We start from the raw sequence: 25,432 nt of genomic DNA, 5'->3' as shown, positions 1-25,432 counted from the left end.
ATAATTACATGTTTTGGTATATGTTTATTCTAACATAGTCAGCCAAACTCGAAGCAGTGTTGTTATTCTAAACTGAAGGTGCTCCTTGATCACCTGATTCTACGGCTTCAATACTATTAACAACATTTGAAATAATGAACTTAGCACGAATAAGGCATAACGTGCAACATGTATAAAATATTGCATGATACATGTGAGTTGATTTATGCATGTTAGGTTTGTGAATATCAACCTTTGAGTTTCTTAGTTCACAGCTGGATCTAATACTATATGATGCAATTCGGATTGAAAATCTATCTAGTCAGGAAATATTTGACTTTCTACGAGTACAGAACTAAACAGAGTACTGTGTATAAAGAGTCAAACAGTTTTTTATTGATTTGATTTAGAATATATTTTGATATTATTAATTGAACTCAACAGTGCTTGATATGTAACGAGTTACGTAGTGTTCTGTTGACTCGACTCATAGCACATTCCGGTATCATTGACTTTGTCTTGGAGATAGTTAGAAAGGAGAATGTAGACTTGTTGGTTGTTCGATATGAACAGGAGCTGCAGCGCAAACTTGAATTTCCCAAGAGTTGTATTATTGGATAGTCAACTGTCAAGTATTGGATAAAGAATCAAAGATGGAAGGATGGAAAAAGACCACTTCCTCGGTCGGTGATTCGTCAGTTTGTGATAAGGGAATGACGCAACCTGAAAAGGCCGGATTCATGTTTTGGAGATGGGTAGATATAATATTATGCTATATCAACCTTCAACTCTTCAAGATTTGAACCATATAGAATATTGCTTAATGGATTGACTTCCAATATTTGGAATAGCGAAACAGAATTTTGGTCCATGCGAAGTTTTACTTTGGTTCTTTTAATTATCCTGATTTAAATTTATGTCGTTTGCTAATTGTCGTATTTGAAATTTAGGTTTGTATATTGTCATCTTTTTGTGTGCTTATGTTTAACTTAGAATGATTAGAATATAAATATGGAGCAAATTGAAGTCTTCTGTAGCATATAAAAAAATAATTTATCAAAGAATAAAAACCTTAATTTTAATAAATCGTAATAATATTTTCCTAAGTACTCCATAAAATAAAAGGTTTCTATACCGAGTGGCCAGTAGCAAGTTAAGAATTGAACATTAATATATAAGTAGGTTTGTTGGAAAAACTAGGGTTTTACAACGAAGAACATGCCATCAAAGGTAGGTTGTAAAGACAGTGCATAGCTCCACATCCCAGGCTTTGGTTGATTAGTTTCTGGACTTTCCACGTTCTTGTTCTTGTTCGGAGTAGCTTTATTCATGGTTGATGATTCTGAAGAACTCGGAGTGGTATCGTTGGCTTTGGTAGTTGACTTGCAACTAGGAAGAGCCACACCATATTCGTCACCGAAGAAGTCAGCACAGATGCCTCCACCAAATCCACTGAAAACAGACATTGATGAACAAAAACAACAAATTTCACAGCTCACCAAGAGAAGGAGAAGGACTTTGAGATTGATGAACAAAAAGATTATGAGTTGACGGAAGACTCAACAATCGCATTAACCTTTACATAGACAAAGTATTCAAAATTTTAGAGGAAATCAGTTTCCCCTTTGGATTCCGAATCCTAATGAATCAAGGAATTATGGAATTTTGTTAGCTTAAGATAAAATTTAAATAAATTAAAAAATATTTATCTTAATTTGATTTTCAGTTCCTTCTGAAAAAAAGAAGAAGATAGAGTTTAAATAAATTAAAAAAGATTTATCGTAATTTGATTTACTACTCAGCAGCCCAACCTAATTGGCCTAAGTGCACAAATCAACTGCCCAGCTTATAAAGTTCTAGGGCTTTGCTTTCAAATAGTTCGTTTCCAAAACTCAGAAAACCCAAATCTCAATGCCTCTTGAGAGGGGGTTGGATCCTCAGAATTTGTGAAGTGTTCAAAGGAGTATTTATCGTTGTTGAGATCTTAGATCGATAGACCATCGTTATGTCAATTTTCAACTGTTAATATGTTATCATTATGGTATCGTTTCTCTCTTGTGACTAGTTGCTTGTTTAGTGAGTGGAAGAAATGTTCATGAACAAATTTGGAGCTCGGCAACGATGTGTGACAAAATTGGGGCATGTTATTGAGCAGTTATGGATGAGTTCCATAGCAAATATCGCAAATCCTGACCGAGGTTCTAGTTGTTGAAAATTAAGGGATCAACTTGGCGACCTTCACTTAGCATTCATACCTCATATTAAAATTAAGAGTAAAATGTTGCTTACCTCCCTAAACTATCATGTAAGTGCCAATTTTTCCAACCAATTTACCTTGTAAACTATGACCAATGTCATCCTTACCGATAAGTTTTTCACTTTCAATTAGGTATCGGGGCTTAGTTACAGGTTTTTTCGTTTGTTTTTCTTTATTTTCATTTTCATTATTATTTTACCTTGTTAAATGGCAAATTTGCCTTTATTTAAGGGGAAGTTGGATGAAAAATGAAAAGGTGCAAAAGAACTTCTCGGTTTCACAGCCAAATCGGCTTTCAATGATGATGAGTTGTTGGAGTTGCCCACACTCTTAATGTTCTTGCTCACAATAACTTCACTCCCGGCTGATTCTCAACAATTACTCTTAGCATCTTTTGCTTTGGTGGTTGATTTTGGTGATCATCACCAAAGGAGTCACCACATATGCCTCCACCAAACCCACTGAAAACAGACATTCTCGCAAATATTCCAAATCGAACAGCTCACTAAACACAATCATTCGAGATTGAGGAACGAAAAGATTGCGAATTTACGGGGGACTCAAGAAATGCGTTGACCTTATATAGACAAGGGATTAAGGATTTCAAAGGAATTACAGGCTTTCCCTTTTAAAATCCAAGTTCCTAGTAAATGTAGGTTCTGGTATGGAAATTATGTGGTATTCCTAGTTTATTCATGAGTAGTGATTTTCCTCAGTGGCTTTAATAATTATTTAGCTTAAGAAAAAATTAAATTAAATTAAAAGAAAAAGGATTTATCTTTGATTCGCAACCCACCTGACCAAATTAGAGCGGTGGAGAATCACATCTAGTGCTTCATCTTTATATCCTTTTTTTCGTTGGTGAATCCTCCGGTGCTTGAAGGGGCAGGAAATCCACTTACACCCGTAGCTTTATCACAAGAAAGACCAAATATGAGTTGAAGATTCTTTGACCATATTCATAAATCTCACTCATCATAATATTATATGTTTCCAACTACTTTGTAAACCAGAGAGAAGGATTCTCTCCCCTCCCCCCATCTCTTTCCCTCCTCTCATCTCACATGTTTTTGTCTTATTGTCTCTATAAAAAAAAAAATCAATATAAGATATTGACGTATCTTAACCGTAATCATTCAAGTAGGAGGGGAGGAAAAAAAAGAGATTAGGAGAAGAGGAAATCCTCCTTATGCATGCCTTACAATTTTTGGTACAACTAAAAAGGTTAATATTTCTTGTGTTTGATTGATAATTAGTCAACTATGCGTATTTAAATAACTGGAAAAATCTCGAATTCTTATATAAACGTAATTTATCATAAACAATTATTTGGACTAGTAACATTCAATTCTCACATTTTAGAAAGAAAAAAAAAATGTTCATTAATCAAAGTGAAAGTTATTGATTGATATAAAGAAACAAGAATGTTAAAAAAGGATTATCATACGTTAGGTGTTCAAAATAAAAGTCAAAAGTTGAATATTCCAAAAGATGATCGCATGCGTGAGCAGACTGACTGACTGACCAAAACGGCGTCGAGCTTAAGCAAATGAATGTTAACGCAACCAGTAACCACCCTTCCCTCCAAGAACTCGCAATTCCCCAAGCTAATGGGACCCATCCTCCTTGGTATCTAACGGCTCAAACCAAGGCATCTTCCTTTCTGTACCCAAAGAAAAAACCACTCTAACCCACTCTCCCCCTCACTCTACCTAATGGTGCACCTACCTCTATGAACGGGACCAACCATCACCTCTCACACTCACCCTTCAGTTCACGTCAACAAGTTTGTAAATAAGGGACCAGTTGAGCCTTAGGGCTCCATAGAAGACTGAAAAATAATTCAGAAGGTCCTCTGGAGACCCTGTAATGGGTAGTGTTAGAAGAAACGTCAGTTTGCTAGGGCTCAACAAGTGATGCTTGACAAGTCTAGACACATGGCTCGACATGTCTCAACAAATGTCAACATGCCAACAAATGCTTGACAAAATGCCTTGGTAACAAAACTTAATAGAAATAGATTGGAATTCGAAAAAAAATAAAAATTTGACATATTATTTGAATCCAAAATAGTTTTGATCTCTACACTAGATTCCCCTATGAGGTATGAATCATGGATCAGCCACTAAAACATGCCCTGAAATGCTTACTTGTTTAGTTGTTCGATCCAAGTTATTGAGTTCTTCATCGTACATCTAGCTGTTTAATTACGTGGTCCAAACTAGGAGAAATTTTTAGTTGTGACGGAAACACAAGTGGTACACCACTTGTTTTAATAGGAGTGATAAAAAAATTTTATTTTTTAAGTTATTAACTTTTTAACACACATATCCAATCATTTGTATAGTGATACGTGATGTACCATCCCGTGTACCCGTTAAATTTAAAAACCTCTTCCAAACTGGGGAGCGTATACCTTTCGATGTCAGATTTTTTGCGAATCAAACACCAGGCAATCACAACCATCCATCCATCCGACCAGCCAAAAACGCTAGCGTGACAAAGAATCTCCACACGAAGCCGGATCTAAATTTAAAATTAAATCCCGTTAAATGCGGTGAAAGTCGCCCACACCAGGGAACGCGTATAAATAACGGCCCGGCAGAGGCGCCAGCCAAAGCCTCTCTCCGCAACGGAAAATTAAGAAGAAAAAAAAAGAGAGAAGGAAATCGCAAAGTTCGGGTTAGAGATCCGGCGAGCCTCGTCGGGTTTCGACCACCTGAATTCGAATCATTAGTTTTCGGAGCCCCGAAACGCACCGTTTCTCTCCTCTCGTCGACTTCGAGTTCTCCGAAAATGAAGGGCTCGGGCCCTCTGGTCGCATCGGTAGTCGCCGCCTCCACCATGGCTCTGACGACGTCGTCTTCGTCCAACCAGGTACGCACAAAATTACAAAATGCTGCAAAGTTTGGATTTTGCTTTGAATTTCGTGAAATTGGATTAATGGATCTGTTATTATATCGGAACTTTAATCTAATTGCGGCGTTAATTGCTTTTGATTAGGGTTTTTCTTCCCCGGCGACGAAGAACGGCGGGAAAAATTCGCATACGGCGTCGGACAAGGATAAGTTCGAGCCGAGATTCGACGGTTTGAGGTTCATTGAGACGCTGGTGACGGCGCACAGATGATTAATTTGACGGCGGAGCTCTAGAGTTAGTTGTAATTCCCGCCATTAGAATTCAGAGGAAAAAAACCTTGTACTTCCTTTTCTTTCCCCTTTAGTTTTTCTTATTTTTCCAAAGTTGAAGACTTTGGCGTTGATTTGTGATTGGGTCTCTTTTGGGTGTTTAATTTGGGTTCTCCAATCTCATAATTCACATCAATTAGCATTTAATCTTATATTAATTAAATGAGAAGGTTTTTTTCTTATTTAATTTAATTTTTTTTTTAATTTGGGGGTTGTATTGGGAATCTTCGTGATTTTCAGAAGTACATGTGTCATGGTTTGTACTTCCGTTTTAAATTGTCGGTAGGGAGTAGGGGTTTCTTGCTCGGATGGGGAATTCTCTTCTTTCTCTCTACTTTTTTTCCCTCTCTACATAAGTAAAATCTTTAGCCTTCAAACAAGAGGAGAGAAAAATGGAAGGAAAAAAAGAGACGAGAGAATGCTTATATGCGGTCGAAATTATTTGGAATGCATAAACATACGCTTCCGGTTCCAGTTGGTGGTTTTTCAGAGTTGGAATTACGGTTTTTTTGGACGTTTTGTTAATTGTTAATTGTGTGTTTAATTTGCTTAATTAGAACCGATTTGCTGGGTTTGATTTTTGTTTTACGATTTCTTATAACCCAACGTGCTGGGTTTGCTTAGTTTGCCCTGTATTAGTTTTAAATTGGAATTAAAGAATAAAACCAGAGGCGACAGACTTGAACAAAATGTTTAAAATCGTACAGGTTAACGGAAGTTGAAAACTTCGAGGAAGATGTTCATTTGTTTTATGTTTTTTTTGGAAGCCAGATGGTCATTTGTTATGTAAAAGGTGTTTCAGGATGTTAATACAGTTGTTATGTGGCAAAGATAAAAACGTTGCGTGATTTATTTTATTTATTTATTTTTAAAAAAGAGGGATTAGGTAATGGCTTCGTCATAACAGTTAACCGTTTTGGAGGGCTTGAAAGACTCACATAGGCATTTTGGTCTTTCTCTGGACACTATTGTTCGATTCATCAACGTAAAAAATCAAACTTAGAACATACAATGTGAAATACACATTTGAAATTTGTCTCAAATCACTAAATTATCCCGTAATTATTGTTGCGTGATTTATTTGAGAACATGAAAGACCGTCGTAATGATATCTTTGACCTGTTGTTTGTGGTTTTTAATGTCTGACTTAAAATTTTGATTATTTTATTTAATAATTCAACTGTACTCTGAAATATCAGTCATTTAATTTTTTTTCACCACAGAAAATATCTGGTTATGAATCTTTGTGGGGTGTGTGGCTATTTCTTCGCTGGTTGTTTGGTCGCAAGAGGAAAGCACATGTATACAGAATTAGAGAACTTTGCAAATAAAGGGTGGTACAACCACCACACCTTTTATGAATTAGACTAACAAAGTTTCCGACTTCTTTTTTTTTTTTCGGAAAAAAATAATTTCCATCTTCAGATGTGTTGATGGCCATTCATATTTTTGTGGGGAACCATAGGCATCCCGGGCGAATGCATTCATACATCTACAAGATTGATTACGTGACTATACTTTTTTTTTTTTTTTTGTGTAACACTTATTATTTGATTAGATTTATTTTCTCTAACATTCATTACGTAATTAAATTATCTTATGATGAGTTACGTAAAAAGTGCTATAGAAACATGAGTGTGTTTCCCGCGATACCAAGATAGAGTCTCTAGCCAAGCATGGTAGCGTGAGCTTGTAACTAAGTAGGGTATTAAAGTGATTAGTGGTGGCGAAGCTTGTGCCAAGTGGGTAAGGTGTTTGAAATTTGTTCACAAACCACCGTTTACAGGATGTGAGGTCGTATTAAACATGTCTTATGCTACTCGGATTAGCAAGGCACCTCACTCTCTACGGGTTGGGCAGCAAACCAACAAAGATAGAGCCTCCATACATCGTAGTAAAACGAGGACAGCATATGATTCAACCACCACCAGCAATTTGAGGAAGGGGTGCCATTCATATTCGTGGGTGCTTAAAGTCAGATTAAACATGATGAATTTAGCAGTCCATTTTTTCTCAAACCTTGAATTGTTTGCTTTCTATTTTTTATTCCGCGATGACTGGATACCACATAAGTTTGTTTACAAAAATCATGTGTGGTCCAACAACGACTGTGATATTTACCTTATAAAATTACCTTTGTAATCCAACAGTTTTGATGACTTTGATCTGTAAAATGCTATCAAAAGCTTGTGATTAAGATTTAATTAAAAACATATAGGCCACACCTTGGACTGACACACCAATTAACTCCAGGAAAGTGCATATCATTTGTTGAAAACTTGAAGTGCACGTGAGTCATGAGTCATGACTACATGCGCTGCTGCTCCCCCATCGTTTTCATGCAACTTACGAATGCAGTGCCTTGTGTTGTAATTCTACTGTTTCTTAATTTGCTTTTGTAAAATTAAAGAACACAAAAAACACAGCCACAAATCGAACAAATGGCCTACACTCGCAGACAATACAAGTGGATGGTACGAGACTATGAGTATTAATGCGACTTTACAGCATGAGTTTCATTGATCTTTCTAGTGTTCTTCACTAGGTTACTTGGTATTGGAATACAGTCGTGGTTTAATTAATTCATGTTGTATACATGCCATTTTAAGGTTGTTGATAGAGTGGAAAACATTGATTTTATATGTAATCAACACGAGATTATTTGGTATTAATTGGAATACAGTCATAGTTTAATTAATTCATGTTGTACACATGCCGTTCTAAGGATTTTGTTGTCGATGGAGTATGATGACTACGCACGCAATCAACCTCAAGGAAATAAACAACCACATGCAAAAGCAACAATTTATAGTGGTTCAGCTGCTGATTTTGCTTACATTCACTCCGTGATCCCTTTAGAAATTTCATTAGAAAGAATGACAACTTTTGTTTACAGTTGAAACCCCATTAGGTTTGGTTGTTGAGAGTATCTCCAAATTTGAGGAAGACCGTCACATAAGGAGTTCAGTTACTCTTCATATTGCTAATTGGTTTTATAGCAGAATTTCAATTTCCTTCATCGAAGCTAAAAAAACCTAGGCCTTGTGTTCATCCATATTATAACACGTCATAAAATAATTATACCACACGATTGTGTTCCAACGCCAGCCAATAATTTTTCAACAATTACAACAATTGTAGGCAATTCACCTTATTAAGATGGCATGAATTCAACGTCAGGTTTTCTGAAATTTGAACTTCCCCATTACTAAGTAAAAGGGTAAAGTGAAAGTAGTAATTTTATTGGCATTAGTAATTTTAAAGGGATACTTTAGATACGGTCCCTATTTATCAATTATTTTTTACAAAAACTTTGTTAGTTTTCCTTGAAATTAATGTGACAATTTATTTCTATTTATGTTACTATATATTTTAAATTAAAAATTGAAATTTATAGTTGTTTATGTTAATGAGATTTTAAATAAAAACCCATAATTTGAGGAATTAAAAATATTAAAATATAAATTATACTATTGTGTGTGTGTGTGTGTGTATTTAAAAAAAAAATTATTGTACCACAACATGGGTACATTCCTCAAAACCACACAAAAAATAAAAATAATAATAATAGATATTAGGCTTAATAACATTAGTAAATTTCTTCGATAAAACTTGACATTGATACATTCTCAAAATCAAAGAAAAAATAATGTATCCATAGAAGTTTAAAAATGGATTAGAAAAAAATTGAATAGATTTTATATAAAAAAAAATGGTGCCTTTTACATATAACAAATTGGTATATTTAAGAATGGGTACATTTTATGATTAAAATTTTGAAAACATTTACATGAATGGGTACATATAAGATTAAAAAATTGAAAACATTTTTTTAAAAAGCTAATGGGTACAAACTTATTCTAATTTTTTATTTATTTTGGAAATGTTTTGGATTAAAAATTAGTTAGGAGTTTAATAAAGGTGTGAGTATTAAAATCCTAAATCAATTATTAATTTTTATTTTGAAAAATTATGTAACTAACATGTAAATTCATTATTACATTAATGCTAGGGACTTGGGTCAAAATCTGAAAACTAATAAGGTTTCAGTCAATGAACATTAGTAATTATTGACCGGATACTAATTTTTCCAATTTTAAATCACAAAAAATGGTACAGAACCAACTCTTCCCTCAAATATGAAAAATAAATTGAAAAAATATGAATTCAAAGCATTTTTCCAACCTAAATTAGTGTGGCAATACATGCAGCAGATCGTAGTGACTAAGATTGTTACTTCAACAATGTCCGTGCATAATATAATACAAAATTGCAACTTGATTACATTATTTTTAAGGTTTCCAAGCAAGTGTCGGAGTCTCCATTTCTCTCTAAAACCAGACACCGTCGATTATCAGCAACTGAGTCAGCAAAATATGGAAGAAAGAAATTCGAGATGTGGTTTGTACTTTGTTTGCATCCTATTTGGGAACCATCAACCTCAAAATCCCCACCACCACCAAGCCATGCACTCTCAGCCGCAGACTACTCCGCACGGGGTCGTTCTCGCACTTGATTCAAGAAAAAGATCTTCCAGCTAGTTGCTCGATCTCTTCCAAACTTCCAATCAACATGAGTATGTGGGAACCATCAACCTCAAAATCCCCACCACCACCAAGCCATGCACTCTCAGCCACAGACTACTCCTCACGGTGTCGTTCACTTGATTCAAGAAAAAGATCTTCCAGCTAGTTGCCCGATCACTTCCAAACTTCCAATCAACATGAGGTGCAATGGTGTCTGTTGGAATGTGAGTATTCAACCGAAATCTGATTGGTAATAAGGGTGGTGTTTGGGCAAGGATTTCTGGGTCCAGTCCCTCGCACGGCTCCTTGAGGGAATGGCACTTTGTTACTTGTTGGGCAAGTTCTTGCTGCTTTTTGTGATGCAAGATAAGTTTACAGTTAGTTTGAAAAGTGCCTTTCTGGGGCCTTTGGTATATGCCTTAAGGTTCGCAATCAAAACTAACAAGGGTCTGAGCGTGTCACTGTTATCTTTGTATAACAGATTGTTGAGTTGAAGTGATTTAAATTGGTTGCTTGCGTCCCAATTTACTTGAATTTCTTGTTTATCAAATGATTGTCACATATGGGTTAAGTATGCATTAAGTTCTCTTCTTGCCTTGTAAATGAGGACTTTTAATTCATAGTCTTATATGTCCAAAAAGGGTGTTCAAGGCCCTCCCAACCATTTCCATGATCACAGTTTGTTTTAATGAAACCAAACTTCTTAACTTAATCAGATTCGAATGTAAATTAAACTCTTAAGTAGAAAACAGTTGAAAAATGACTTGAATACATGAAGGAAAGTACGTTAAACGACAGATCTACGACATATAAGTATAAACAAAAGAGGCTCGGGCAAGGTACAACTTCTTGTAGCCATTTCTCTTTCGAGTTTACAGAGGTTTATATGTGGTGTGAGATGAAAAATGAATAGGTTTCACACGAAGGAATCAATACTACAATACTAAGGGAAGGTAGCAGAGCTTTTACACTAGACAAAATATGACTTTTCCTAAGGGAACTATAGCTAAAAAGGACTGGATTTTGATAAGATTCAACTTGCTGGGTACGAACTGGCTTGAGAGCAGATTTTGTATGTTTTTTGATTGGTTGGTTGAGTGTCCTTGTCTTCGGTGTCCCTTTCTCCTTTTATATACAATTTGGCCCGACCCTTCTTGGTTCTGTTTCTGGCTGATAGCTTTCGGAGGGCAGTGAGTCATCCCTTATTTACTTGTCATGCTCTTAAAAAGTGCTTTTTGGCTGGTAGTGAGTTGGTCTCTACCATCCATCATTTCAATCATAGGCACATGACCTATGCCTTATTTGAAATGGCTTCGATTTGCTTCAGGCCTATCAATTGGGCTTCAAGTGAGTCCTTATTTGCTTTGGCACCTTTGGGCCTTTATTACCATAAAGCCCAATGTTAAATATTAACCCAAACAGTGCCCCCTGTAATTATTGTTAAGTCTGTTAACCAAGACATTAATAATGATTAAACATTAACTGCATGCTTTAACTTGGAGCTTGCGCCATTTACTCAACCGTTTTCGAATAAACCCTTGTACTAACCTATGATCTCCAACGTTAACTAACTGCCTGTTAAATAACCTCAATTTAAATTTCCTCAGCCATCACTTCGAGCAAACCCACTTCCTTGAATTTGCAGAGTTCTTGATTCCTTTGCACTTTCCATCTTCTCTTACTCTTTGCCTTTAATCCCCTTCACTTTTCTTTCCAAAAATCAGTCATAGCACCCAAACTTCACCCTGCATGCAAGTCTGCCGAGAGGATCGTCAATTTGTGCCGCCAACTTAACGACCTTCATCGCCCTCGGGTTAGCCTAAACCTGTCGATTTTTTTTTTAAGAAGGAAATGTACATTCTCTAAGGCCTGCTTGAACTGCCCGAGTCCCCATCGCAGTGGAGAACAACATGCCCACCGCCAATTGGTTCACCCCCAACCCTTACTTTGGAATTTTGGCCTCCAAATGGTCGAATTTAAGAAAGGGTTTCCACTGATGAGGGGTAAAGCCTGGTCACAATGGGTGGATAGCTCAAGCCTATCTAGAAGCAGAAGTGGATGACGAACGGCATCTACGAGCTCATAATGTTGTCCATGATCACGGTCATAGCTAAGCCTGAGCTTCTGACCACTGTTCTCATTTTCTGGAACAATGAGACCAATACATTCGATTTCAGAATGGGTCTCATGTCTTCTACAGTTCTAGACATGGCTCAAGTCTTCGGTCTGAGGCCCTTAGGCAGGTGTGTGGACATCACACACCCTCTTGCCCGATTGTTGAAGGCTCAGAAACTTCCAAGTCTATCACTCATCTGGAGTATAACTCCTCCACCTTCAAAAGCTATGAAAACTCATTCACGAGCTTCATTCCTTTTGCTAAGAAGATGTTCAGCTCGCCTTCTCCCATTATAGATAGGGCTCAGGAACACATATACTTCCTCCTCTATTGGTTGAACAAACATGTGTTCCCAAACAAGTCAAAGAGAGTGAAGCTAGAGTGGATCCCTCTGGTGGAAGCGCTGCACTCGTTTGACGACGTTGCCATGAGGCCTTTCATGTTGGCACACCTCTACCATTTCTTCCACGAGATGACCAAGGGCGAGCTATTTGAGACTAGTCTTTAGGGGGCCACCTGGATAGTTCAACTTTGGCTTTAATGGTATTTCCTCGAGTTTCTGGCGACCAACTTGGAGTTCATCGAGGACGTAGCTTCAGCCCGCATCCTAACAGAGGCTTATGTTACCAACCACTCCACCCTCGCCTGCCTTTACTTCTTCATAATCTGTCGGACTTGGGCAGTGAGGTGCCTCTGTGCTCCGGAGGTACATTTGGTTCTCAGACCAAATCTTTCAAGATTCCTTTAGGGAAACTGCCAGCAGTCAATGAAAGGAGAAATTCATAAGTTGCGTCCAACAAAGGGACCTGGCCTAGGGAGTTCGAAGCGACTGAACGGGCTATGAACGTGAGATAGAAGTCTACCACCCCAACTTTTATGGTAAACAGTTGGGATTCAGGCATCCAATCGCAGTGCTCTTCTTCATTTCCATACACTGTGGGACCTCCTACCATATCCATTTTTCATTCGAGGTCACATTTTAGGCAGCTCGGTGTAGCTTAGAGGTGATGAGTAGGATCGCCTATAAGCCCATGGCTTTGAATTTCGAGTGCACTCCCTTATTTTCCACTTGGTGAGAGGCCAAGTGGTCAACGAAGTATGATGGGGACATCAGGGATGCCCATGATCATGTCTTCGGACAGGTATTCTTCAACTTACTCCCTAGGAAAGAGGAATTCGAAAGCTAGAAGAAGGCCATAAACTAGATGAACCAACTCCTGCTGATAGGTATGATATGTAACCTTTGTTTTGTTTCTTTTATAGTGTTTTTGCATTTTGTGGTTGACTAACTTTTATTTTGGTCTTGCAGCCCAAGGAAACACTGAAGAAGTGGATGTCGAGCCAGAGAAGGAGGTTGTAGGCGCTTTAGTTATCTAAGAGGCCACTGCTGAGGCAGCAAGGTAAGGAGTAGGGTCCAACGAAGTTGCTGGGGATGCTAGGGACATCTCAGAGCTTTTCAGCTAGTTAGAGGCCGAGGCTGGGCTTAAAATGGAAACAATGACCCTTCGTCAAGCAAAAGCTTTAGTGGTGAAGTCTTTAGAATCTGAGCCCGATGAGAGGCCTTAAGCTCAACTAGCCTTGCCTGGCCCAAATGCTACTCACACCAAGAAAAGACTAGAGCTCAAACTTCTCAAGCCTCAAAAATTTTTTTGCCCATCTAGTTGAAGTAGGCAGAAAGAAACATAAAGTTGTTAGTAAGTAACTTAGTCCTAGTTCTCTTCTTTTCAAATTTGATCCTACTGAGTTTTGTTCTAATATACTTCTTTCTTCTGTAATGAGGGCCTCCAGCTTCTAGGAAACATGCCCCCACTCCCAAAAGATCATAGTCGGGTGCATAGGTGCAACAGGAAGGCAAAAAGGTCATCGCCAAGATACTTGAGGAGTTGAAGGTATATCTTTCATACCTTGAGCACTAATTTGATTTTGAACTTCTCTTTCCTTACATTTGCGCTAATTATTTGTTGTTTGCTTGACATAGGATACCAGAGCTGAAGGGATCTCTCAGCCTGAGCCTTCATTTCCTCCAGCCCGATTGGTGTATCTTTCCCCTTATCGGGCCAAGCCCTCAAAGGTATACTTCTCTCTCAATCCTAGTCAAGTTTGTGATTTTCCAAGTTTCAAAACTAACAACCACTCTTATTATTTTCTTAGGCAAAGGTTGGGGCATCTGCACCTCAAGTCGGGTAAACCTTAACCCTTACCTTTTCTACTCCCCATCCGACCATGGTGATGACTCCTACTTCCCAATTCAATCCAATAACTGGAAAGTTGCTGCACTATGTAGAAGATGATAGCACTTCAACAAGTTCCTTCTTCCTCAAACCCTTATTTAACATTCTCTTCAATTTCTTCAATAACTTTTAACTTGTGCATTGCTTTTACTTGTCTTATTTAGTGCACAAAGCAGTACACCAGCCAAAACCAACTTTTTGGGAGCTTATAATCCTTGAGATACTTGTTGTCTTAGAGGTAACTAGCCCGAAGGCTCCCCAAGCTTTTGCTCGAGCCAGCCCGCCTACTTCCCTTAAGGCAGCAACACCAACAGAGGTTTATCCTCCCACAGCTCAAGGTCCAACTCAGGTATAAAAGTCCTTTTAATTCTTATTTTCTTCAGTTTAAGTGTAAACCACCTTTCTAACTCACCATTTTCTTGGTTTAAAAAAAAAAAAGGTTTCTGGCGAGGGCTTAGGCAAGTCTCCCTAATCTTCAGTGCGCAAGGTTGTCTTTCCTTGGCCTTATAAAGCCTCTAGAGTCACTGGGGTTCCCATCCCTTGGCCTAAGAAGATTGCTGCTGCCATTTCCCTTCCATTTCATCTGAGGCTACTTCTACCGTTGTTGTTGCAGAGGGAGCTGGAGGAATGCCTCTACCTTTTGTATCCATTCCATCTACGACCTTTTTGCCCGAACTAGTCAAAGAGTTCGGGCAGATTAGGTCAAGGCTGAGGTCCCCAAGGCATCCCTCTGAGCCCCTAAAACCTCTAGGATCAACGTTGGGTTTTCAAGGAGTGGATGCCAAGACACTTCACGGCCTCTTTCAGTCTTAAGGCACTCCAAGAAAATGAGAAGGCTCTTACTGAGTTATACAAGGCTCAACAAATGTCCAAAATGCTATATGATTCCTTCTTTTTCTTCTTCGAGAACTTGAGGGCACTGAGAGATCAACATCTTCGAGCTGAGAGGCAATCTAACTAAATAAAGTGCTACATGGAGAAGCATTCCAAAACTTCAACTTCTCTACAGCAGTTGGTGGAAGAGAGCTCGATCATGGAAGACAGAATCATGGTGGTGACCTCTGAATTCTAGAAGTTGAAGGAGCAACTATTTGCATTGAAGGCCGAATAGATGACTCTCTCGAGCAAGCTCTATTAAAAATTTGAAGAAGTGAAGAAGGTCAATTTGGAAGTAGAAGATGTTGAAGCCCAACTAGCCAACAACAACATTGCTTTAGAAAAGCTAGGCCAAATTTTCACTATCATGCATATTTATCACTCTAGGATAACTGCATTAGCTAAGGATGTAAAATTGTTAGGCTAAGGCTTTTGCAACCTCTTTCCTTATGAAATGAAATGAAAATTCACTTCCTTATTCATTTTCCTACTTGTGTACTTATACTTCAAGGCTTAACTATGTCAAATGCATACAAGGGTTTCAACATTCTTCCCAGTGTTTAGACTTCATAAATATAACAATCTCTAACATCTCACAGAGTTGGGTGATACTTCTTTAAAAACTTTGCATTGACTTAATGTCTTTGCAAATTTCCTTCTAAATCTGCCAAGTAGTACCCTCATATATCTAACATTTTATTAATGATAAAAGGGTTTTCCCAAGTGGGAGTCCATTTCCCAAATCCTTTAACTTAAGCTCCCAAGGGTAAAAAAGCCTTCCATGCCAACTCCCCTTCCTTGAAGGTTTTTAGTTTCACTCTCTTGTTATATGTTTGGGCAACAACCCTCTTTCCTTCTTGGATCTTGTTCAAAGCCTCGATTCGGGCCACATCCAAATCTTCAAACCTTTAACACATGGCCTGGATGAATTCTTCACTATGTAGGCAAAGTGAAATCTTCAAAACTGGTTTTGAAGTCTTACAGAACTTACATTGATTTCCATGGGGAGTACAACATCTTGTCCGAATGTTAATGAATAAGGTGTGGTCTCAGTTCCTGCTCTCTTTGAGGTTCTGTAAGCCCAAAGAGTATCCCCCAACTTCTCATGCCATCTTTCTCGGCTATCTGCTACCATTCTCTTAATAATATTCACCAAGATCTTATTGCTAACTTCTACTTGACCATTTGATTGAGAATAATAAAGGCTACATTGGATCATTTTTATCTTGAACTTGTTTGCAAATTCTTCCACTTCTTTTGAGATAAAAGATGGTCCTCTGTTGTGATAATCATCTCGGGCACCCTATAACTGTGTAAGATCTTGGGTTCAATGAACTTCCTCACAACAGCTGAATTAATTATCTTCACAGCCAAAGCTTCCACCCACTTGGTAAAGTAGTCAGTTGCCACAATTATGAAGGTGTGTGATAGGAGCATATTTATGCGACTTAGTTAGCTTGTTCTTGTGCATTTATGTTGTTATTTCTTAGTTGATTTAGTAGTTCAAGCCATTTTCATGTGGTTGTAGGTACAAAGGGTTAAAGAGGCAAAGAAATGCATTTTGGTGCCCTTTGGAGCAGTTTTGGGCATGGAATGGATATCACATGCATGGAGCAAAGTGGTTGGACTAAATTAAAGATCTAAAGAAGCTAGGAATGTGCCCAGGAAAGGAAGAAAATAAATTGAGGACCAAGGAAGACAAGGAAACCATTAAGAATGAGGAAAGACTAGTCAAACTTGCCTTATCTTGTCGTTACCTTTCCTAATCCTAAATTACCAAAGATTTAGTCACACAAAGGGTTCCTAAATACTTTGGGACATTTCATTACATATTCTACAAGTCCTAAACTTTCCCTAAAAGTCCAAGCCATACCATCATTCACCATTTCTCTTCCTTGCCGTGCAAGGAAGCCATTCCCTTCCTATTTTCTGCCATAAATCACTTCATGCCGTGCACATTCATCCATGTTCCCTCCTTGAACTCATTTGCTACACCATTCCACTTCCTTTCCTTTGTCTACCATGTGCATAATATCCTTTCACCTCCTTGCACTCATTGATTCACCACTTACTCACCTTTCCACCTATGCCATGCATAATCACCCTTGTCCCCTTCATGCACCAGATTTCTTGAACTCATTTCATGCACCATTACACTCATTATCCACTCATGCCGTGCACCACCCTTGTCTCCTTCATTGTTTCTGATTTCATGCATCAAAACATTGAATCATTTCACTCAATTGCTGCACATTGCTTGTCCCCTTCACCCATCAGATTTCATACAACTTTTACCTCCACTACATGCACTCATTGATGAACCATCCACCACATTTGGAATCCCATGCCGTGCATCCTGAGTCTTGCTCCACCTTTGACTTATTTCTGCACCATTCCACCTCCCTTTCCTTTCTCTACCATGTGTACAATCATTCATGTCGTTTATAAGCGACCTTCACTACATGTGAATATAAGTTTGTAACGATTATGTGAAACTTCCTTATATTCTAGCAACGGATTTATACATGCCAATTAGGTGTCGACCCTTAATTAACAAATACAAATAAGTTATCAATCAAATAGTTAAGCCAATTGCATTCACGATTCAAGAGTTAATAACTAGAATTTATCAAATTATATTGCACACATAGTCATGGCTTTGAAATCACCCCTAGCCAAGAGGGGTTTAACCACTTATATTTACAACAAAACGAAAGGAAATGAATTTAAACATTAGAAACAAAAGAAAGAAAACACCTAAACGCTCAAACGATCCAAGTTGGACAGCAAGCACGTCCAAGCACTTTCCTTCCTTTCCTTTGCTACGGCACAAGGTGTTGGTAAGTGTTTGAAGGTTTGTTTGTATGGAGGAATGGATGTGAAGATGAATTGATGTGTTTGGGTGAAGGTTGTATTGAAATGGGGATGAATGATCAAGCAAAAACTAAACTATATGGCTGCCACACACACTTCCTTTTATAGAGGAAGTGTACGGCAATGGAGGGAAATTGGTGGTGTGTGCAATGATTCAATGGTGAAAATGAAGTAATGATGCAAAGCATGGGGGGTAAAATTGAGTGGTGTTGCAGCAATGAGTGCATTGAGTGGTGTTTGAAATGATTCAAAGGTGAAAGTGAAGTGATGATGCAAAGCATGGGGGCTAAAATGGACGTTAAGTTCAATTCCTAGCATGAGTGACATGATGTCATAGTTGCAAGTGCTTTGTCAATGCTTATGATTTTCATTAAACGTAATGATCTTTGATTGTATCTCTATTATGATGTCATGTAGGGAACTTTTGAAGAATGTTTTGGGTTGTCGAATGATGTCATCAAATCCAATAAAACAAGGAAAATCTGAGAGTTAACTAGTGATGTCATGGTTAATTTGGGGCATTGTCATTCATAATTCAATGAAGCAGTAACTGGAAATCGAGTTGTTTGCATACATGTCATGTGTGGAGAAAAAACCTCTAGCTATCTCATCCATCATCTTATTTCTCACATTCGTTTTACAATCTGTCTAGTTTTTCATACTTGTTTGTTTGTTACAACTTCATCCAAATCAAAACCCCCCTTTTAGTTTCTTGTTTCAAAGTGTTTCAAATATGTTTTAGTTTGTGTTTTTAAGTGTTTTGATTCAAGTAAAAGTCAATTTTTGTCCAAAGTCATTCCTAGTGTCTAGTTTAAATTTATTTAGTTGTTTTAAGCTGTTTTGAGTATTTTAAGTTTGCTTTGAGTCTTGTGAGTCTTGTTAAGTGTTTTTTAAGTTTAGTTTTATGTTTTTGAGTCAGTTTAGAGGTTATTAGCAAGCCTTCCTAATCCCCGGTCCAGAACGATCCCTACTTATACTTATACTACAATTGTCAAAAGAGGGTTAAATTTGTGTGTTAAGTTAATTTTCGCATCAGTGTGCTCCTTGAAGTCCATTGCCCACGCTCAGAAAGGCCATGGCTTCACTACTGGATTTAAAGGTACTAAGGGTATGTGTTAGAAAGGTCCATGTCTTTGACATCCTTCACAACCTCTGGCATAAGCTTTACAATCTTTTTCCATGTTGGGCCAAAAGTAGCCATACCTTTTCAGCAACCACCTCATCTTGGCTCCAGCTTGATGCACCCCACAAATGCCTTCATGCACTTCAGCCATCACTCTTATTGATTCTTCCAGGCCTAAGCATTTCAATAAAAGCCCATCTAAAGTCTTTCTTAGTAACGCCTTGTCCCATATCACAAATTTAGTTGCTTGTTGCCTAATCTTCTTACTTGTGGGAGAATAAGGGTTTTTCAAGTATTGAATGATTGGTGTTCTCCAGTCTTTTATCTTAGGCTCTTTGGTCATTACATCGAGGCTGAATCCTCTTTCAAAGATAGAAGGAAGATTTCTTCTTTGAACTTCTACATCCATTCCAAGCACTCTTTCTTGAATCTGTGATCCAGAAGCCTTTTGTGCCATCTCATTGGCAATTAAATTTGCTTCTCTGGGGACATGGTTGATTGATACTTCAGAGCCCTAATAGTCTAACAATTAAGTAGCTACCAAGTAATAACCTGCCATTGTGAGATGTCTATACTTATAGTCCTCATTCAATTGATTGATTACCAACTTGAAATCACCATGTATTTCCACCTTAGTTGCCCCCAGCTCTATCAGGATTTCTAGGCCAATGATCAATGCTTCATATTCTACCTTGTTATTGATAGTATCTTGGTAATCCAGAAAGAATGAATAACATTGTTGAATTCCTTGTGGATCAGTAATGATAATCCCAGCTCCAGTAGCATATTGAGTGCAACATCCATCGAAATATAACTTCCAGGGAGTGATCCATATGCTAGTTATTCTCCTTACTTCTTGATGGATCCATTCTTCTTTGCCTGAATGATCTTTACTAGGTGGGATCCAAAGGCTACCAACTTCCAGAGTTCCTAGGATGTTGACAAGTTTTTCCTAGGATTCTTGGTGCTTGGACAAGAAGTCTGCAATTGCTTGCCACTTTATTGCTTTTTGAGGTACATACTAGACACTAAATTGTGACAGTACTAGAATTTCTTCCAATTAACATTGGCTTAGATACCATGTATTTGATCACATCAATCTTGGCAATGATATAGATGTGGCAAGGCAACATGTAATGCCTTAAGTTGCAAGAAGTAAAGTATAAAGCCAAACATAGCTTCTCAACTGGGGTATATCTTGTTTCTACCTCAGTAAGGATCCTACTGAGGTAGTATATTGCTTGCTACTTTCCCCTTCATTATTTTGAGCCAATAAGCTTCCTATTGACTTCTCAGATGCAGAGATATAGAGCTTCAAAGGTTTTCCCCTATAAGGGGACATAAGCACTGGTGGAAAGGCTAGATAAGCTTTCACTCTGTCAAAAGCTTCTTGGTGTTTGTGGGCCCCACTCAAACTCTTTTTTATTGTTCAACCTTAATAAAGGAGCCAACGGCTGGATCTTGCCGTCCCCAAGTTAGCAATGAATCTTCTTAAGAAGTTAATATTTCCCAACAACCTCTGTAATTGCACTTTGTTGGTGGGGGAAGGTGATTCCATTATAGCCCGAGCTTTGTTTTTATCTACTTCCACACCTCTTTGATGAATAAGGAATCCTAAAAAGTTGTCCGATCTTACCCCAAAAACATATTTCTTAAGATTCATCTTCAATTGGTGGGTCCTCATTCTCAATATGGTTTGTCTGAGATATTCTAAGTGTTGTTTTTCAGTTTTAGACTTTACCACAATGTCGTCAATGTATACCTCCATGTTGTGCCCGATTAAATCATGAAAAATGGCATTCATTGCTCTCTGATAGGTAACACTAGCATTTTTTAGCCCAAATGGCATGATTACGTATTCATATGCTCCTACATGTCCTGGGCACCTAAAGGTTGTCTTATGTATATCTTCTTTAGCCATTTTTATCTTGTTATATCCAGCATTTCCATCCATAAAAGATAGAACTTTATGTTTTGCACTGCATCGATAGACAGGTCAACTATGGGCATAGGGTATTCATCTTTAAGAGTGGCTTCATTAATGTTTCTATAGTCAAAATAACATCGAATGACATTAGTTACAGCTTTTAATACAGGTACAATGTTGGTCAACCACTCAACATACTTTGCAGGCCTAATAAATCATGCCCTCGCTAGCTTCTCGATCTCTTCTTTGACTGGGGTCTAATCAAAGCATCTCAGTATAATGCTAACACACCTTGATCTAGATATCCTCGGGACATCGGGATGATCACATGTTGGCCGACACCCGAAGGTGACGAAAGCCATTTAATTTAAGCAAAAGCTGAGAAATATGCTAAAATATGCAATAGGGACTAATAGCACAAAACTAAAGTTCAGATGCTAATTAATAAATATTAAGATAACACCGTATATTCAAAGCATACGTCTAATACAGAGTACAAGCAGAATTTAAGATAGAGAAGTGCTATTACAATAGGTGCCAAAACAGAGATATAGCACTGAATCACTGGTAGGGAAATTCCTCGTAACTCAGATCGTAATCCTCGTTCATAGGTCTTGAAGGGGGCACAAAACAAACATGAGTGGACCAAGCTGATATATATATATATATATATATATATATATATATAGTAAAACAGTTATCAACGTACTAACCCCCAGGTTTTATGAAAACACATATATATCATGATAAACATAGGTTTTCCGAAACCTAGCATGTCATGCAATGTCTCAAATCATAACTTGTATATATAATAACCACTAGTGAATGTCCGATAACCCCTAGGCCCTATGCCGGCTCCCCGTCTCTGAGAAGACAGTCAGAGAAAAATACACTCCAGGCCCTGTGCTGGCTCCCCGTCCTTGTGCTAATAGCCAGAGGAAACACACTCCAAGCCCTATGCTAACACCAAACTGTCGCCCGAGACGGACCGAAATCTATCCTTACGTCCCGTAGGGGAAAAAACCACTAGGTAAGTACAAAACGATTGAACATATATATATTGGAAAGCAACTTCATAGTATAAAGTCATCCATCATCTATACTATAAAGAGGTGTTCTAAACATGTTCCAAATATCATATCGTCATCCATCAGATATTCTATAAGAACACGGGTTATAGGAAAAATAGTAGTAATTCAATCTAGCCTTAGTAAGCATGTTATCTCACAAAATGTTTCATAAAACATAATCATTAAATCATGTTTTTCATGTATGCATTTCTACTATAAAAACATGCATGTTTAGAAGGGGTCCACTCACCGAACACCGTTGGTACAAAGCCGTTCGAAAAAGAAATAATGGAATACTGCTAATAATAACACCTATTCACATAAAGGAGTACATTTAGTCAAACTTTACTCAAACGATTGAATTTGGAAAAACAGACTTCAGAAACGGGTCTAGAACGTCGACATTAGCTTAGGAGAGGTTCTGGATGAAAACCTGAAAAGTCAACGTTGATCGTTCACCGGTCAAAGTCAAAGTTAACGCTGACCGTTAACCGAGTCAACGGTCAAACCGGGTCAAACCCAACAAGTCACTCAAACTGGGTCAACCCAATTTAGGGTTTGGGTATTGGGTCCGGTTTGGGCCCTAGGGTTTGGGTTTTGGTTTAGGGTTTAGGGGGATATGGGTTTAAGGAATTGGGTTCAGGGTTTGGGCTTAGAGCCCCCAATAGAAATGGCCTAAGGTCCATTTGGTTTTAAGAATAATTAAATTAAATAAAAAGGAAAAAGGGCTTAACGGGCTTCAGGCCCGAGTTCCTCCCAACCCTAAGGCTTGAAAGCCAAGAGTTTTGGGCTTGGGTCAACAGGCCAAAGGCCCTAAGGAAACAGCTCGAAGGCCTTTAGGTCTTTAAGGAATTAAAAAAAAATAAAAAGGGAACGGGCTAGGGTATTGGGCTAAAACAAAGCGGGCTTAAGGCCCGTGGGTTTAGAAAACAGCCTGAAGGGCCTGGTCCAAAATGAAGAAGGACGCTAGAGCTTTCCTACCTCCGGTGGACTGCAAACATGCACCTTAGGCTCCAATCTAGCTACCAACATGTAGAGGAACGAGAGATGAGTATATTTATACCTTTAGTTTGCCGTAGAATGGCCGGTGGTGGTCAGAAAACCCTTAGACAACCACAGGCTCGCTAAAGTTGGGTTTGGCTTTTCCCCGAGTTGATCTCGCTTTAAAACCTTGGAAATAACAAGTAAAACTCAATAAATCTCTTCCAAACTTCACACTAGAACGAAAAGAGAGGAAAATCTGAACTTACCTAATTGGAAAAACAACTAAAACTGTCGAGAAGTTTTCTGGGTTTTGTCATCCTCGCTGTGACGGGAGAGAGAAAAACCTGATGAGGTTTTGATGGTGATGATGGTGGTGTCTTCCTCGAGTAGGTGGTGCAACTGTGTGTGTGTTCATTGTGAAACAGGGAAAGAGATGAATGAGTTTCGAAATAGAGAAGGGAAAGAGTGCAGAGAAAGAGAGCTGAAAGACAGAGAGGTAGGAAATGGGGTCACGGGTAGGGGAGAGAGAGAGAAACATGAGGGGTGTTGGGGTGCTGCCATGTGGCAGTTTGAGGATGGGAACAAATCTCTTTTTCAGATCCTGATTGGGTAAAGGAATATGGTCTAAATTGATAATTTTAATAATATTTAGGGAAAGAATTACAAAACTACATTTATAAGTGGGGGTGGGTGTAACAAATGCCATGCAAAACAGTTTTTGAATTCATGCAAAAGGTCTACTATCTTTACCCGATCTCCAATTTCCATCAAGCCACTGAGTTGTATTGGCCTAGGATCTTCTTCTGACCCTAAATTAATGGCTTCCATGGGATCTTGTACTTCTGGTGCTGGTTTATCAGGCTCTATACACAAAAATTCAACTGACTTTGGACTGTTGGGCCAATAGATCTTGTAAATCATTTGGCCAGTCTAAGTCGTATATACATTCAACCATTTGAATGGCTAATTCCACATCTTCTCCCAAAATCTCTTTTCCTTCTCAATTTTTAGTGCCCGAAGCTCATTCTCTAAACTATGTCACCTCTTTGGCCAAACCTTCTTTAATCTCTCTTATTTCTCTCTCATACACCAACAGTTTTTTGTTTAAGAACCTGACTGCAACCGCTTAGTCCTTCCTCTTCTAAATAGCTATCATTGGTGTTGGTAGGCAGGGATAATGTGAGGCATGTCCCATTCCTCCTTGGTAAGAAAAAGTCCTTGTTGTAGGAGTTTTTGGGTCGTCACCTTAGTAGGGGGCAACCGTTCTTATCAGCTCCTAAACACTGTAAGGTCCCAACACTGGGATTGTAAAAACTTGCCTCTACAACATTGGTTGTGGGGAGAAATGGCCGTGATTCGGCCTCCACTATCTCCCAGAATCCTAGTTTATCAGTCCTAGCCTCATGGTAGACAACAACTTGTTGATGTAAGGTGGAGAGCACCGACATAATCTGGTGAATCCAATCTTTTCCTAGTAATGCCCTGTAGGTAGAGTTGTTATCCACCACAAAGAATGCCAACATGATTTGCTTGGACCCTAAGTCTACCTCTAGAGGCAATATCCTATAGGTTCTGGTGATGGCCCCACTGAAACTAGACACTATAGTAGGAATAAGATCTTCTTCTCCCTCCAAATAAGCTATCACGTAAATCCGCTTCAAGTGGTTTGCTATAGCTAAACTTGGTTTACTGAACACCATTTTGTCATAATAGACCCTTTTGGGTTCTTTTCGTGAAAGTTCAGGCAAGTCTACCAAGCTAGATCATTCTTTCTCCACTTTCTCAACATTCACAAGCGTTGTCATTGGTTCCGATGCCAAATAGTCACCTTCCATTGTCGCTGGCTGATTTGGCTCGGCACAGAACATGGCCGATAAGACATAAGTCATGTTCACGTGGTAGTTACTTGGTTCAGGTACTTCTTCTTTCTTTCCTCCAATCTGATACACAAACTCATCCATCCAAGCCTAAGCATCCTTGGTTAGCATTAACTCAGGCACCTCCTTCTTTACTGCTATATCAAAGTTAAGCAATGGCCTTAGCATTTCACAGGGTGCATCTTACAGTATAGGTGGAGGTATCCCCCTCTCAGGGGAAATGGTTCCAAAACAAAGAGGCTCTGGATTTCAGCCTGGTGTAGGCATCATCACTACACTCTCTTGAGCTCTCCTCAACACTCTGTACCTCCCTGGGTGAGGATTTTTAGGTACATGATCTCCTTCACCCTCCACTTTACTATTAGCTATCTCTCTATCTCATTCTTACTCCTCCGTTAGAGTTG

General features: G+C 38.5%; 1 long non-coding RNA gene across 1 annotated transcript; it reads left to right on the top strand.

Moving 5' to 3' along the window:
• Nucleotides 1-4,662: 4,662 nt before the first annotated feature.
• On the top strand, nt 4,663-5,611 carry LOC114821179 (uncharacterized). The gene is made up of 2 exons (XR_003768603.2): nt 4,663-5,113; nt 5,240-5,611. It is a non-coding gene; the product is annotated as an uncharacterized lncRNA (long non-coding RNA).
• The last annotated feature ends 19,821 nt before the right edge of the window (nt 5,612-25,432 follow it).

This window comes from Malus domestica, chromosome 14 (genome assembly GCF_042453785.1).
Source record: "Malus domestica chromosome 14, GDT2T_hap1".
In the NCBI taxonomy this organism is placed as follows: domain Eukaryota; kingdom Viridiplantae; phylum Streptophyta; class Magnoliopsida; order Rosales; family Rosaceae; genus Malus; species Malus domestica.
Note: the sequence above shows the minus strand (reverse complement) of the source record. Positions and strands in the feature narration are given on the sequence as shown.